An 18,251-nucleotide genomic window follows, 5' to 3' on the forward strand; every position below is an offset into this window, starting at 1 on the left:
CATTTTTACTACTATTATTCCTTTACATTTACTTTATTGAAATACGCGCGGTATTAAGTCAGTTGATCTTTATTGGTATAGTCCACAATGTATTAATGTCCATTGTAAATCAACAAAGGCTTCCCCTTGGCGGTGTTAGTGAACTTCATAGCTTTAGAACTATTATCAACAGTTCAATACGGAACACTAGTTGTCACCAGGTAAAAACTGGAGCAATGAAATTTTAAGGCATCTATCTATCTATCTATCTATCTATCTATCTATCTATCTATCTATCTATCTATCTATCTATCTATCTATCTATCTATCTATCTATCTATCTTCTATCTACTGCGTGAGTATTGCCCTCCCCTGCTCCTGTTTTCCAACTCTTTTTGGGGCTCCGTGCAAGTGTCACTGTTTGACCTACTAATGCTTAGTAATTTCCAGGCAAGTTTGGCGTTCCATGTAAATGTCAACACATCCCGTCTCCGAGAAAGTGTTACAACTTCAGTCGGAACTCCGTTGTAGTGGCGTTTGGGACGAGCCTCGTTTGACAGTAGACATCTTCGTGAAGATACGCTGTGTGGATATTGGAATTTTAGAGGAATCTTAGAGACTGGCAACAGAATATTGTGGAAGGAATGGCGCTATATGGGCAGCAGATCATGGAACTCTGTGAGACGCTTTAGAAAGGTGCTGGTCGTATCACTCCTTCAAACAGTAATACAGTTTATTTATCTGGAAACAACCTTTTGAGCTTGAGTGGTGTCACAGAAAAGCATTAAACAGGGCAGCCATCGATACCATCCATTTATGACAGAATTATTGTTATTAAATTAAATTCAACACTGGTTGAACATCATTCATTTATATCTGCCAACACTCGCTGCTTCTTAGGAATGGATAGAGGATTTCTGTGGATATCACGGAAATGTCCTTCGCAATTATTCCTCAAAATGAAATTCTTAACATTCAAGGAAATTTCAATGTCAACATCATTCAGGTATATTTGCCAACATTCGCTGTTTCTTAGGAAGGGATAGAGGATTTCTATGGACATCTGGAAAATGTCCTTCGCAGTTATTCCTCAAAATGAAATTCTTATCATTCAATGTGATTTCAATGTCAAAATCATTCAGGTATATCTGCCAACACTCGCTGCTTCATAGGAAGGGATAACGGATTTGTATGGACATCTCGGAAATGTCCTTCGCAGTTATTCCTCAAAATGAAATTCTTATCATTCAAGGTAATTTCAATGTCAACATCATTCAGGTATATTTGTCAACATCATTCAGGTATATTTGTCAACACTCGCTGCTTCTTAGGAAGGGATAGAGGATTTCTATGGACATCTGGAAAATGTCCTTCGCAGTTATTCCACAAAATGAAACTCTTATCATTCAAGGTGATTTCAATGTCAATACCATTCAGGTGTATCTGCCAACATTCGCTGCTTCGTAGGAAGGGATACAGTATTTTTATGGACATCACGGAAATGTCCTTCGCAGTTATTCCTCAAAATGAAATTCTTATCATTCAAAGTGATTTCAATGTCAACATCATTCAGGTATGTCTGTCAACACTCGCTGCTTCTTAGGAAGAGATAGAGGATTTCTATGGATATCTCGTAAATTCCTCTGCAGTTATTCTTCAAAATGAAATTCTTAACATTCAATGTGAAGACTGGTGACTCACGTGCCAACACCTACACCAGCAGACATGTTGATGGCTTTGATCTCGGAAAATGAAATGAAAGGTAAGAGCAAGGTATTTTGCAATTTTATATCGACAATGACATGGATGTTACCAACACACTCTTTCAACATCATCCAAGACGCCGATACACAAAAATTTCCCCAGATGGCAGAGTACGAAAATGAATTGATTTCGCTGTGATAAATGTTCGACCGAACAAGTAGCCGTGGGATTTGGGTCACGCATCTGTGAACTTGCATTCGGGAGATAGTGGGATGGAACGCCACTGTGGGGAGCCGAGAAATTATTTTCCCGTGGTTTCCAATTTTCAGACCAGGAAAATGTTGGGGGCTGTACCTTAATTAAGACAACGACCACTTCCTTCCCACTGTTAGCCCTTTCCTATCCCATCGTCGCTATAAGACCTCTCTGTGTCGGTGCGACGTCATGTAACTTGTAAAAGAAAGAAACGATAAAAGATCTTCGAAATATCTCAGTTCTGAACATTAGAAGTTACCCTGAATATGAACTGGTTGAAATCATGTTCTCATGGTCTTGAAGACACGTCTGAGAGTTACTACTAAGGGAAGAGTGTTAATGATTATCGATACAGATTTTCCTGATTTTGAGGATACTGTCCAACCCAAACCACAACAATTGGAAGTTAATCCCGGAGACTCTGCTGAATTTACGTAGTTTGACCTGGAATAACTTTAAGATCGTGGCGCACAGAGCAGTGGATAAAATACGCTGGAATGCTCCAGAGACATGCGACATAGATTTTTAAGTGACTGTCTATCGCAACCTCAGTTTACTCTCATCAGTCTTACACTCAAATTTCAAACTTCAGTATCTGCGATATCATCACTTAGCAGTGAAAATCTGAAGCTAATGGACGAAGGAAAACAATGAAATGTATATCACATGCAAGTAACATTGTATTGCGAAATGAAGGCCAAACAACTGAATATCCAGAAATGTACGTAGCACTTAGTATAATGAGCAATCAGACATCTAAAGAAACATAAACTAGAAGGGAGTGATGGTATACATAGAACAATGATCCAAAGAATTGGGAGAAGATGACATAATGTCCATATATTAGCAGCTCCAATGAAATTTGGTAAAGATATGTATGAGGTGAAGATTTACTCCCTTCTATCCACATTCCTCTTTAAAAAAGTGATTGACAAATGACTGTGGTAATTATGGTACCATAGCATTGATGTCACATGCAAGTAACATTGTATTGCGAAATGAAGTCTTAAAGGAAGTAGATGAATATTCTTGGAAGTAAAATAACTAACGATGGCAGAAGTAAGGAAGACATAAAATGCCGACTAGCACGAGCAAAGAAGGCCTTTCTTAAGAAAAGAAATCAAATCACTTCGAACATTGACATAGGAATTAGAAAGATGTTTTGAAGACTTTCGTCTGGGGCGTGGCATTGAATTGAAGTGAAACATGGACGATAACTAGCTCAGAAGGAAAGAAGATAGAAGCTTTTGAAATGTGGTGTTACAGAATAATGCTGAAGGTGATATGGACAGATCGAATCACGAATGAAGAGATAGTGAATCGAATTGGTCAGAGGAGATCAATTTGCTAAATTTGACCAAAAGAAGAGATAGAATAATAGCACACATCTTAAGATACCCAGGATTGTGCAGTTGGTTTTTGAGGGAAGTGTAGGCGGTAAGAACTGTAGGGGTAGACCAAGGTATGAATACGACAAGCAGATTAGAGCAGATGTAGGATGCAGCAGGTATGTAGAAATGGAAAGTTTAGGACATGATATTGTTGCGTGGAGCCCTGCATCAAACCAATCTATGGACGGATGACTCAAACAACAACATTTATCATAAATGAACATTTGAAGTAATACACCATCCATCAGCTTCTGCCAGAATGGCCTGGTTTTGTTAAAGGATGAGGTTTAAGCAACTAATTCTCAATGTATGTCAGTTGATCGAGAAGGAACGTGAGATCAATGTCCCAACATTTCTCTGTTTATTTAGATTGATTGTACCGTGGACAAAGTTATGGTGTGATCTGGAGGAAATGGGAGTTCCGCCCCATATTACCTTACTTATAAAAGGTATTTCCAATGCAAATATGAATCGCTGGTGACTTGAGATCAGGCTTTAGTATTTCAAAAAGCGTAAGACGAGTCTGTATTATACCACGACAGCTTTTTAATATTTATGGAGAATATATCATGCGGTGTGACTTGGACAAATATGGTTTTGGATTTTCAATGGTTGGAAAGAAAATCAGCAATCTACGTTTTGCAGATAACATTACTCTTGTGCAGGAAATGCACCATATCTTGAAGAAATAAGGAAGTTGTAGAACATCAAACCCGCAAACTTGGCATGGTGATACACTGGAGTAAAACCAAACTAAAGAGAGAATCTAAAAAGAATTATCCGGAGAGTTAACTAGTTTACTATAATAGGAACTGACCCAGCATACTCCTTAGTGCTCGGCCTTGAACACATGTTTCCATTCTGCATGAAGTAGGAGGAAAATTCTGTCTCACCAAATTTGTTTACCAGAGAGTAATAGGCGACACTGCCAAGAGTCAGTATGACATCAAGACATGCATTGTACTAGGAAGCACAGCTATGCAAAACGTATGGAATGTACGGGGAAATACAGCAATTGCAATTAACATGAAATAGTCACTAGTCCAGACACTCATCGTCTCTGTGTTCCTTTCTAGATGTGAAATCAAGTCCATAAAGGCGGTAGACAGAAAATCTATCGCCGCGTTTGGAATGTGGTGCCGGTGCATGATGCTGAGAACACCGCTGACAGGCAAGCGAACAAATGTGTTTTCATTCCATCCCCGGGTGAGGTGAGGCGGGCCTCCTACACGGTAACACCGTCTCTCAGGCCATGGAGTTTTGTATCGTTGACGAGATTCGCGTAAAATATAGTATGTGTGCGGCCGTGGCCTATAATAGCAACTGTCCCAGCATACGCCTAAGTGGTCGGTCTTGAACAAATGTTTCCATCCTGCATGAAGTAGATGGAAAATTCCGTCTCTCTAAATTTGTTTACCAGATAATCCTACAGTTCATTGGTCACATTATGTGGAGGAAAGATGAAAATCTTGAACAACTGCCAGTCATGGGAAAAGTTCACGAGGAGGTACGGCAAACAAAGAAGTGTTCACCAGATTAAAAAGTAAATAATTGGCCAAAGAGAATAACTGTCCGTAAGGCACGTGATCGAAAGGAATGGCGCGAACTAATAGAAGCTGCAGTGAAGCCCTTGGTTAGCGATAGTCAGTTGCGAATGGATGGGCTGGAGAGAGAAGGGTTAAACTTTTCACAAACTTACTTAAATTTCAGTTTTCTCCGAAATAAAGGAAGGTCGTGGTATGCATTTTCTTTGTAAATCAATCAATCAATCAATCAATCAATCAATCAATCAATCAATCAATCAATCAATCAATCAATCAATCAATCAATCAATCAATCAATCAATCAATCAATCAATCAATCAATCAATCAATCAATCAATCAATCAATCAATCAATCACCACTGATCTGCACTTACGGCTGTCACCTACATGGCAGATTCCTATAGTTTCTTTATCAAAAATCTCCCGTGGTAAATATTAGGCTATTCCAATCCCAATTCCCATCTTCCTATAACCGAGTATTTCCCCCCATTTTTCGCCTTGAAATCCAACTTGTCCGCCTCTGTGATGTAGTGGTTAGTGTGATTAGCTGCCACCCCCGAAGTCTAGGGTTCGATTCCAGGCTCTCCCACGAAATTTAAAAAGTGGTAGAACGGGATCCACTCAGCCTCGTGAGGTCAACTGAGTAGAGGTGGGTTCGACTCCCACCTCAGCTATCCTGGGAGTGGTTTTCCGTGGTTTTCCACTTCTCCTCCAGGCAAATGCCGGGATGGTACCTACTGTAACTTAAGACCACGGCCGCTTCCTTCCCTTCAGCTTGTCCATCCCTTCCAATCATCTCATCCCACACCAAAGGCCCTGTTCAGCATAGCAGGTGAGGCCGCCTGGGTGAGGTACATGTCATCCTCCTCAGTTGTATCTCCGACCAAGAGTCTGAAGCTCCAGGACACTGCCCTTAAGGTGGTAGAGGTGGGATCCCTCGCTGAGTCCGAGGGACAAAACCAACCCTGGAGGGTAAGCAGATTAAGAAAGAAATAATTCCAACTTTATCTTCAAACTTAGATCTTTCTTATTTTTTGAAACTCCACTCAAGCTTATTTGTCTACTAATGTAATTCCGGGCCATATCTCCACAGAGAGCTCGGAACATTCCGCTTAGTCAAACAGCTCGTCTCCTTACTCCCAAGTCTTCCCATCCCAAAGTTTGCAGCATTTTCGTGTAACACTACTCGTTTGTCGGAAATCGTCGAGAACAAATTGTGCTGCTTTCCTTAGTATCTTTTCCAGTTCTAGATTCAAATAAGCCTGGTGAGGGTCCCATACATTAGAACCATACTCTAATTCGTGTCTTGCCTGCAACTTATACGCTCTAAATGCAGAACAATTATGATCTATTTATTGTTTCGTTTTACGACGCCAGCCTACTTCTCTATGAAGTCTCACCATTCGCTTTCACACCTTTGAGGATGAAGCCAATGTGTTTATTGTTTGCGCCATAGAATTAAAATAATGTGAATCACGCTTTTTGAACCACGTACTTTTGATAAGGTCATCTTTTCCTGCGTTACCGAAACATCGATGAGGAACGTCCCTGTGTCTGCCGGAAGCTGCTAGGTTTCCTCTACTATGTCAGTTGACCTCTGGTGACGATGCGATCGTTGTCTGGAGAGCATTCCATGATTTTCTCATCGAGCATTGGGTAGAGCGGTTTGCGGAACGTAGGCGCTAAAGAAATAGATTGTTCTTCCATCTGCAATGTACACGATCTTAATCATGCCGTTGCCGTCCCGCTAGACTTCTGAGGAAGAATCTTGAATCTTCGTTGACACAACAATGCCGATGACATTTGTAGTTCTAAAATGCGGATGCGAATTTGAAATGGTTCCTCTACTCGTGCGATTTCTTTCCACCCTGTAAATTATATTGCCAGTAGTGGTACTCTTGCTTTTAAGAAGAATATTCAGTCGCTCATATATAAATTGCACATAGGAATATGGTGTCTGATTATTAAGGCTCTGGTGTAAAAGAAAAGCCATATTCGATTCCTGAGGACATTTCTCCCGAAACCTGAAATATATCTGTGAATGAAGGGTTTCTAACCCCGTTTAAAGCAAATTTATGTTGCATATAAATGCATATTTCAGCCATTTTTATTTTGTTTGTCACATTTTTCTCATTTTACTAATATAAGATCATATTTGGTTTTAGTTGCAGCATATTTGTTTAAATTGATGCGTAAGAAGGTACATCTTAATCGCGTCGATTTTCAAACACAGGATTTCAAAATACTGTAGTAGATGTACTTTTCTTTATTTTCCAGAAAGAGATATGTAGCAGGATTGGAAGACATCATTCCGAGAAAGACATGATGTGCGAATGTACGGTGACAGATACCAAAAAGCATGCTAATACTTCGCTTTCTGTTATTTTTGTTTAGGAAAACAGAATGGGATCTGATACTGAATGAATCCGTAAAGTTTGAATTGAACTAACGTAGCTCTCCAGTTTTCATGATTAAATGTGTCTGCTGTTTTATAGCTAATTAGTTCTTGACACCTTGCCAGTGCATTTAGATGCAACATAATTCTTTACCAACCGGCTTGTTGCTGTAAGCCTGACGTTGAACCCTCCTCGTCTATCCGGGCTTGGGACCAGCAACAGCAACTACTGAGCTAATCAATTCACCCAGCAGCAACTGCAAGCGGAGAAATGAGGATGTTCGGATGGCATTTAGTGTAGCCCTAATCCCTAAGAAAATACGAGAGGATCGTTTGGAATGGTATGGCCATGTGTTACGCAGAAACGGTTCTTCTGTTGTGAGAGGGACATTACACTTAAGTCCTGAGGACTACAAACCACGAGGACGAACAAAGAAGCGCTGACTCGACATTCTGTGGGAGGATATGCATGTGGCGAAAGTGTCTGCTATAGATGCACAAGACCGCATCAAGTGGAAAAGAAAATAATAATAATAATAATAAGAATAATAATAAGAAGAAGAAGAAGAAGAAGAAGAAGAAGAAGAATAAGTAGTAGTAGTAGTAGTCTTTTGTCTTTTTGGCACGTTTCATTGTAGTAGTATTTCAATACTTGCTACCTGTCCTTAAAATTGTTAAGTCATATTTTACCCTGTTTAGGACATATTTAGGTAGCTTTTAGGGCATATTTTCTTGAATATGTTGTACTTCTTTAGATCATAAACTTCCGAACCCTACTGATTATATAAACTCATTTTCCAGTTAATTTCCTGTCGAGCCAACAATTTTTGGAAAGATATATTTACTAGGGTTTAAGCGTACATTGTGGGTAAATGAAAAGATATTGTGGAATAAGCATCAGTTCAGAAATTACCGAAGGTATTGACAATAGCATCCTTAGCTCCATTTAATCACCACATTTGAAATTCAAACCAGACAATTACCTTTCTAGGCCATTAATTTCAAATATACAAGAGACGTCGTTGATTGCCGCAGGGACTGAGATTTCCTCAGGGAATAGCAATGAAACTTTGAATTGAGCAAGACATTTATTCGAGAAGATATTTACATTTATTAAGAGCATTCCATCGTAATATGAACCTCAATTCTTAGCCTGCTTGTAAAAGTTTCTCTTGGAAGGAACTTTATTAAAATATTTCATTATCTATTAGCTCCAGGCGAAGCAGAGAAGAACTTCAGCAGAATTTTCATCAAGAAGACAGTATTTCTGACGACCTTTACAATAATGTGATTAATCTAATAATAGATTGAGTTTATTTCTATGCCTACAATAAACGAAATGTTTTGTAAATTTACTGGTATTGCTCTTCGAGTTTTAGAAATAATACTCTGATTAGAGCTGCTTCTGTTGTTACTTCATGGAGGGATGTTCCTGTTACCAGTATTTGTAATACGCAATCAAAACATAATAATTGCATTTTACTTGTTTTACGATCAAATATACACGGAATACGTTGCTGCTATTATTCCTGTACATTTAACATGAACACCCTAGAAATCGCAAAGGAGTGAACGGTGTAAAATTTATGATACTCCAGTAGATCTTCTTTTCATTATATTCATAACTCAGTACAAAGTAGGAGTGTATAATCATTCTGAGGTTCAAAATTATTGGTGTTACATAAGAAGAATGCCTTTGCTGGCAGGACCTAGTGTTTACAGTGCACTCTGTCTTCTGGTATGGGCTAGAGCAATTTTGTTACTCTCATTGATCTGTCTCTGTCTTATCCTTGGCTTTGGCAATATGAAAGTGACTGAGGTATGAGCGATGCTAGTAATGCGATTCCTTTTGCAGCCAGTCCCTGCTATGAATAGTGTAAAAATGTTGCTCATATGGTCGGTTAGTGTATACATTTCAGTGGGATTTGCAGACTGATATGTGAGAAAAGTAACGGGAAACTACCTCACTCCTCATTACCCTAGTACGCCTCTTCAGTGATGCCTAGGCCATGTAAGACAGCTGATGGCAGAGTTGTTGAGGACTGACCATACACATAAGAAGAAGAAGAAGAAGAAGAAGAAGAAGAAGAAGAAGAAGAAGAATTGTATGGCTTCAGCTACCGAGTAGCAGATCTGAAGTGGTGCCCGCAAGGTAGACTACCTCCCAAGTGGTGGTGATTACTCTTTTGGTGATTGTTCTGCTGTCTAGCAGCTAAAGGACAATTCTAGTGGATGGCTCCTATGACTTAATTTAATTTTGCTGGATGATATAATGTATGCCACCAGAGAACTTTATTATATCACAATCGCCCTTCAAAATTCGAGTACATCGGACGGGATCAAACCCGTGAACTTCGTGTTATGAGTCGGACACTCTACTATTTACCGACCTAGGAGGCATTTGTTACTCGATAATTTTCCACCTTTATGTGATTTGGCTATAAGTTTTCATTTTCACATCGAAATATTGGTGATATAAAGAAGCGCTCTTGTTTTATCACAGTATACTGTAGTCGCTCAAAACTTTCATTTTTCACGAATTGCTTTACGACGCACCGACAAAGATAGGTCTTATGACGATGATGGGATAGGAAATGGCTAGGAGTGGAAAGTATGCAGCCGTGGCCTTAATTAAAGAACACCAGCATTTTCTGGTGCGAAAATGGGAAACCACGGAAAACTATCTTCAGGGCTGCCAACAACGGGGCTCGAACCTCCCGAATACAGGCTAACAGCTGCGTGACCCTAACTACACGGCCAACTCTTTCGGGCATTCGAAACAAGAATGAACGCAAATTATTATCGTTGCGAATTTCTTCTTTCATCCAGGTTTCATCCAGGGCATATAACTTATTGTATGAAAACCTATTGAACATTCTGAGTTTTATACAAGAACAGTTCAATGGCATTTAGAAGAAGGAAACAGAGGCAAGAGGTATATATAACGTATATTCGGACCTAAACTCATCCATCAGCGGTTAGAATTTAATGACGGTAGACCTAATTATTCCTGTGTATTCAGGAACCAGGAGATCATCCAACAATTTGAATAATTATTTCATTCCCTATTTACATCTATTCGTACGAAAGAACGCTAGATAAAAACATAGATTTTGCAAACAGTACCACCTAGTAATCAAACCTTGAAGAGAGAAAAGGATGCATAATTTGAAACTTAAGTCGTAAAACCATGGAGAGTAGTTTGATATGTTCATCTCTACAAACAAAAAATATTACATTACCCATTTTGTGGTTGAATGTATCATACAAATTGCTATAATTAGTTGAAATTCAATGATTCATTCATATCTTGGAGACGAATAAGCCTGAAACTAACCTAAATTTGACGGTAATAATGTATATAATGTATGCATAACATATACATATAATGTAAATAACAATGTATATAATAATGTATATAACAATTTTGTTTTGTTATTATTCCATTGCTTCATGGATCTTTGTTCGCCGGCCCCGTGATGGAGGGATAGCGTGCCTGCCTCTCGACCGGAGGCCCCGGGTTCGATTCCCGGCCAGGTCAGGGATTTTTCTCTCGACCTGAGGGCTGGTTCGAGGTACACTCAACCTACGTGATTAGAATTGAGGAGCTATCTGAGGGTGAGATGGCGGCCCCGGTCTCGAAAGCACAGAATAACGGCCGAGAAGATGCGTCGTGCTGACCACGCGGCCCCTCGTAATCTGCAGACCTTCGGGCTGAGCAGCGGTCGCTGGTTTTGGATGGGCCTTTGTTCATGGGAGTGTCATTCAAAGAAGTTTAATTTCTGAATGGCATTGCACAAAAAAGAGCCCATTGTAATCTGTGCCAACTCTGTATGGAAGAAAGGTAAAAAAAAAGGAAGAAAGAATCAGAAATAGTTGTCATAGGAAATTTGAGAATTTATGTTCGATTTCTGTAAAAGAAGCTTCCTGGATTCATATATTTTACCGCTAAATTCTGAGGGTAGATCCCTCTATGCGGATGCAAATCATATCATGTATTTGCCTTGCACAATATTTACGTTAAAATTTTGCAAAATGTCACGAATGATACAAATGAAATATTATGTACTAGCCAATTAAGAAGCAATAACTGAAGGTTATCTTATACTTTGTGACAGGCCATTTAAAGTTATACAATTAATGTTGACCCTATAGGCCTATTATCTTTGGATTAAATGGCTGAAGATTCTACTAAATTTAAGCGAAACATGTCCCATTTTAACATCTATGTAAAAATAATAGTATTTTAGATTTAAAGATTGTAGAATATTGGAATGGTGATTTTTAATAAATTTGTTTGAAAAAATTTACATATGGTTCTACACTGCAAATGAATAGCATGGTAATTCCTGAGGACAAAGTTGGTCTGACGTAGAGATAATTAATCTATTTCCATTTAGTACCAAAGCTACAGATAGTCTAAGCCTTTTCCTTCTACACGTCCAAGGACCTTCGTAGCGTGTAAGGAGACAATTCTGCCCTCCTTCGCATTATTATATTAATTTTTATTACAATTACCATGGTGACCAAGACCCGAGCCACATTAGTGACAGGAACTGTCTCCCATCGTCGACTAATATTGTAAATCATTCGCTTAACTGATGGCAGATTAATTTCCTCCATCGGCAAGACCCTTCCGACAGAAATGGGGAATCCAGACAAAGTGTTAACCACACTATTCTTATCTTCTACACCGGAAATCATTAATGTGTGTGGTAATTTTCTTTCCACTTCCTTATTATGCCAGTGAAACCACACGGGAAGCTTAACCTTATCTTCTCTCATGATTATCTTCTACAGGAACATTCACATACCCGTATTTACTTTCCAGCATATATTAATATATACGTACTGCAAGAAGTAACCAGTTTCCTCGGAAAGTTAAAAGAAAACATTAATCATTCATGGAAAGAATATAGGATTTCTTTCCAGGAATATTTCATTGGTAGAATAACGGAAGAAGAAATGCAACACACTAGTAGGGTGTTTAACTTAGAAACCATTTTTTGTCCCCTCTTGCAACCTTCTATAGTTGCGTTAGCACACCTAGTTCAGTAAACTGTATACAGAATACTAGCTATGAATGAAATATCACTATATGGTTCTTTTTCATCTTATTTCTTATTGTGTTTTCTTTCATGTGGCGAAGTTCGATCGCCTGGCCTTCTGTTATACTAATGTACTTTTTTGAAATTCATTGGGAACTCTTTGTAGCTTATTTAGTAAAGAATTATTTTCTAGTGGACTGTAATCTAGTCGCATTTCTATTCTGCAGTAGTTGTTTAGAAATGAGTTCAATGAGTTAGTGAGTTACACCCATTTTCTTCTACACAACCAGAAAATCATTCCGAAAGAACATTGTCCCTGGAGAAAATCTCAAGAAAGGAAAACTATAATGGAACAGCAAAATGCACCTCTTCGTGGAAACAGTAAGTCTGAGATTACGAACAATGTGAGCACGCTGCATGTAGTTCTGAAATAAGGTGAGGGGATAACCGTCCGGGCTCGTAAAATATTATTTTCCAATCCGCTAATTACAACAATGTGATTTTATGATTTTTGAGTGGTATGGTGCTGATAGGAAAGAAGGGGTCCTGCGATAAATGTAATTGCAGGAAATAAGAACGATTTTCAAAAAATGATATAATATTAAAATTGTGAGTGATAATTCCGACATGTTACCAAATCCCACTTTTAGGTGCAAATTTCCCACAGTATTCACAAAATACATTTGCGGCAGTTTCTCTGTTTCTGTGGACTTTCAGAAAATCAACCCGTGCCAGCTTGAATTTTTGTTCTTATCCCGTTGACAAAATTTGGATCAATATTTAAGATCCCAGTTGATTGATCTGTCCAACGCTGACATACAAATTTGATGGCATTACACAGGGAAGACTTCCAGCCAATGTTTAGTAAGCTGTTAATAGAATGAAGAAAATTTTTAAATATATTATATCTGCCTGAAAATGTTTGTTTTAGTGACCTACTCTGATATGCACTTCAGAAGGCCTGAGGACCTTAGGTTTTCTTCGAAGGTATCTTACAACACATAAACTATTCCAAAACCAATTATTCTTCTGGAAAACAGGCTGTATTGAAAAATAGAGAGCCAAAATTTATCACTAAATATCTAGTTAAGACTGATTAGCGATTCACTCTCAAACATCTCTGTAGCGTACAAACGTCAGGGATTATTGGGCACCTTAAAAATACCGGACACACAATCGTTGTAATCTTTCACACATTTTATAGCAATATGCTTTCACATACACGTTTTGCGAGCTAATAAGAGCATCCATAAATATGACAGTGTATCAGGTGCGGAAAAGTGTGAAGTAATTAAAAGAATTGCAATAGTCTAATTCCTAACGGTAAGGTCTGGAGAATCTCACAGAAGAATGTGAAGAGAGAATTGAAATATGAACTCGTGTCTCACATTATTTACTGTCAGTTGCAGTATTTTAAGGTGAGGAACATTACAAAGCAGTATCAATTATTTCCAGTATCTGAAGTCATGCACAGCATATTAGAATCGGTTATTTTTTAAGCAGAAAGTCTAATTGAAGGACACATAAAACGAAGGCCAAGAATTGGTTTTCAAGGAGCAACGTTAACAGCTACTCAACCTACTGTTCCAGATCCAGTTGAAACTTCGTCAATATCTGCACCAACAGAGTCCTTGCACAAGAAGAAAGGTGGTAATGTGATGCTGAAAAAGGGTCAAATTCAAAGACAAGTGTAAGGAAAATTTTTGTTCAGAACACATTATTTGTGAAAGGAAGTGAAAGAAATGTATTATCTGCGCACTTTTTAGCAATAGATGTATACCCTAGTGCTGAATCTGTCGACTTCGGTAATCTTCGAGATTCGTATTGGCAACCTTCGAAACACAAACTAATAATCGCTTATCATCGCTGTGTGACATCTGGCGTACACTTAAAGTACTCGTACTCTTGTTTACACAGCAAAGCTAAACTATAGAATTCATGCTAGGAACACGTTTCGCATCGAGATATGTTGTATAGTATTATATATTGTGTGTGTGATACAGTTGTTGGCGTAAGATAATAAAGGTTTAGAAAATTCATATCGATCGATCATATTATCGATTCAATTCAGATATCATTTCCATTCAGTTGGCAGTATTATCGGAACCGTCAGTGCTCCCTCGTTCCTCCTCAACGGAGCACAAAAATGTATCACTAAAAAGCGCGTGTACAATAAACGGTTCTAAGTAGGTATTGTATGTAATGCTGTAGGCTGAGTAATTTCATGAAGTTACTGCCTGTAAATTGCACATATATATTTTCCTGTAATCTGTTATCGGAATGTTTCAAATACGGACAGGCTACTTTAAAATTTATTTAAATACGATGCAGTGATAAACAAATGTGTATTAAATGGATATGCAGTGTAGAGAAGGCTGTATTTCATAACAGAGTCCAGTGGACTCACCTCGGGAAAATTAAGTTGTGAGAAAGGTTAGGCTTTACAGGATCAAGTCACTCATTTCGTCATTGTCATTTTATGAGAGAAAATTAAATTTGTAACGTAGTTGCGTCATTCTACGTAGAAATTCCGTAAGACTGATGAAGAGAATGTATATGAGGACACTGGAAACTTTTGGTCTGGCTTTGAAACTCTGTAAATCATCGATTTTTTGGGGGTCTCAACGTAACTATTATTGACTAAAAATCCTGGTGGCCGACACTGCTCAAGGAGTCTGTTTCCAATGAATCATATGCGAAGGGAGTGCATTGAGATAACAAAAAGTAACATTACAGTTACTTTACATTTTGTGTATTCTAGGGACGATTTCGGTGTAGTTAATACTATCCAGTACATTGATAGTCTTATAAGCTACAACCTAAAAATTCACCCATTGCCATTGTGATGCAAAAAAGAAAAAGAATCTTCCAATTAATATGAAGAAAAGGGAGGATTTGAAACATTGGAATTATACATATCAAAAGAAGGGAAAATTCAAAATTTCTGGAAAACTGTGTATGACTGAGATATCACTGTCAGAGAAAATGGTTAAGAAGGATCGCATTTCAAAATAATTTCCAAGGTATGTTCATTCATAGAAACAAAAATTTATGTTTTTAGCAATTTTTTACTAATTGACATATGAAGTGTTGATGAATATTGCAATTCTACATATTATTGTAAGAAACATGTGCCAACTAATATATTGAACCTGAATTTTGTGTTTATGTACATGTCATGATAACAAAATTCTTCGTTAGTGTTTGCAATCCCCTAGGCTAAGAACTTTTAAAGCAGTCTAGCAACTATTTTAATATTTCTAAAAGTACATTACGTGCCTCTATAGCTTGCTGAGTCGAGATTTATGTTTAAGAAGCACTACAACCAAATAATGTTCTCTACTTATTTATTTCGCTTTTTTGTTTTACCACAGATTTACAACTAATGATTAAAGGAATTTTAAGAATAACCGATTCATTTATTCACAAAAGGATTAATGGAGTGTCTACCGAATGAAGTACAAGGAAGGTAGATATGATAAAAGTTAAACGGACAGCTTGCTTCGAGAATTAACGGACGAAGCAGATAAAGATAAAATAGATCCATTCATGAATCATGAATCAATTCGGTATTTCTTGTAGTCCTACCATCCAGGTCAGATCAAGATGATGCGACTATTGACTCCACTCGTGGTGCAATTTTAAATCAGCTATTTAAATGTCATATTATCCAGCTTAATTAATAATCTGCTTCCAAATGTTATTCCGCATGATGTAGAGAGGTTATTAGTACCATCCTTGGGCTCCACAAGTTGGTCAGTGTCGATTTTTGTTTGATGTCTCCAAATTTGATTTTTATTGTGCCTTTTAAAGAGTCTTTACATTTGAATTATTAAATCTAATTCTTGTTTTTTATATCGGACAGGTCATATAATGGCCTACGTTGGGTTCAGTTTAATTTCTATATGTCATTTACAGTATTATGAAAAAACAACCAGGTGAAATTCTATGAAACTTGGTACTTAAAATAAGAATGAGTGATTAGAATCTTAGCTACCAGTTTTGCGATTTACTTTATATGGTTTGAGAGGAGCGTATGAAAGCGAAGAGAATATTGTAACTAATATCGGGACAGTACCACAGAAAACTGCTTCTAGGTTGTTCGGATATATAATTGTCATCCTTATACAGCATACGAACACTTCATTTCCACCAAGAAAGCAGGACATTTGTTGTCTTAAAATGAAATGGAACAGATGGTATTTAATGAGGTATTCTGTAATGGGATATAGCACTTCTTAATTACTTCGAGACTTGATTACGATAGAATTATCCTCCTCAATTACCTGAAAATGAGCGAAAATCGAGTCCTAAATTGCTTTACCTTTAACTTAAATGAGGGTTAGAGACATTCACATCTGGGACAGCCAAATTGTAACGATAATCAATATGAAAAATCTAGTATAACATGAATCAAATCATAATCTAAGGAGGGTCTTAAAATATATTACAAATCATAACAAATTAAAAATATGTAACCTGGGTGTGAAGAACGTTGACCAAAACTTGTTATGGCCATCATGTATTCGGTTTTAAACCCAAAACATATTGTAAGGTTACGATAGAATTATCCTAATATGCCCTATTCTCTGCTGGGGAAGGTTAACCATGTCATTATTTCTCAAAGTTATAAATTATACTTCTCATTTTAGTAAATATGACGTAACTGCCATACCATTAAGTGAGCATCAGACTTGTTGCATTCTATAATTATAATCATGGAGGCTCAGAATAGTCCACTGAATAAAGTTTTCTAATTATAATTTCAATTATACAAATCTATTCTAAGATATTTCATAAAACTAACATTCACTATAGGAAACTTACATAAAAGAATCATAGAATATATTTTAACTTTTTCATTTCCGATGATGTCGGGTTCCGTTATGATGATTATCATTTCCAGTGCTTGAAAGCCACACTTCGATATCCAATTAAGAGACATTTCACCAATCATAATTTTGCAAGAAGGTTATAGTTCTCATGTTAGTAAGACATATGGGGCCTAAATTAGCCTCTTTTAAAATTTAACTCGAATTGCTTGCTGGTTGTCCTGATCTATTTGCACATGATGACCTAGGATAAAGTCTCACATTTCATTTTATTAGTCTTCTATTGTTTTTGTTTGTTTCTTTGTTTGTTTGTTTGTTTGTTTGTTTGTTTGTTTGTTTGTTTGTTTGTTTGTTTGTTTGTTTGTTTGTTTGTTTGTTTGTTTCTTTCTTTCTACCTTGATACAGTATACAGGGTGTAACTAAATATGTGGGAAAGCTCCGGGGATTCTACAGAGGACCTGACAACAAGCAGAACGTGTCCTGTAAACATATGGTTTATTTGCTTTCGTTTTAGTGTTACAGACATTGTTTAAGGTGTACATATCACAGACCACTTCACTATGCAGGTTGGTCATTTGTGTTTATAAAGTGTAATTTACTACTTACAGTTCTCTACACAAGGTGCTCAAAATGGCTACCATGTGCTGTAATGCAAGCATCATTGACTGTTTCACTCGTTCCCATATTCCAGGCGTTTTTAAATCTGCTGACACCCTTGCTCTATTCGCTGACGCAGCATTTCCAGGTTATGAATAGGTGGGGCATACACAACGGGCTTCAAATGACGCCATAAGTAGAAGTCTAATGGATTTAGATCAGAAGAACGAGCAGGCCACGGTGCCTAAGTAAGGAAACGAAAGCATATAAACAATATGTTTACAGGACATTTTCTGCTTGTTGTCAGGTCCTCTAAAAAATTCTCCGAGCTTTCTCACATATTTAATTACAGCCTCTATTATGACGTGCATTATTAAATATTCTGTCTCCTTAGTGTGACACAATCTGTTGCTTCTTCAGCCTGCATACGTGTATAGAAGGATTGTTTAAGTGTAATAATACTTCTTTAATTTTTCGTGTAAATTTCTTAGAAAAACATAATTTTT

This window comes from Anabrus simplex, chromosome 1 (assembly GCF_040414725.1).
Source record: "Anabrus simplex isolate iqAnaSimp1 chromosome 1, ASM4041472v1, whole genome shotgun sequence".
Lineage (NCBI taxonomy): Eukaryota > Metazoa > Arthropoda > Insecta > Orthoptera > Tettigoniidae > Anabrus > Anabrus simplex.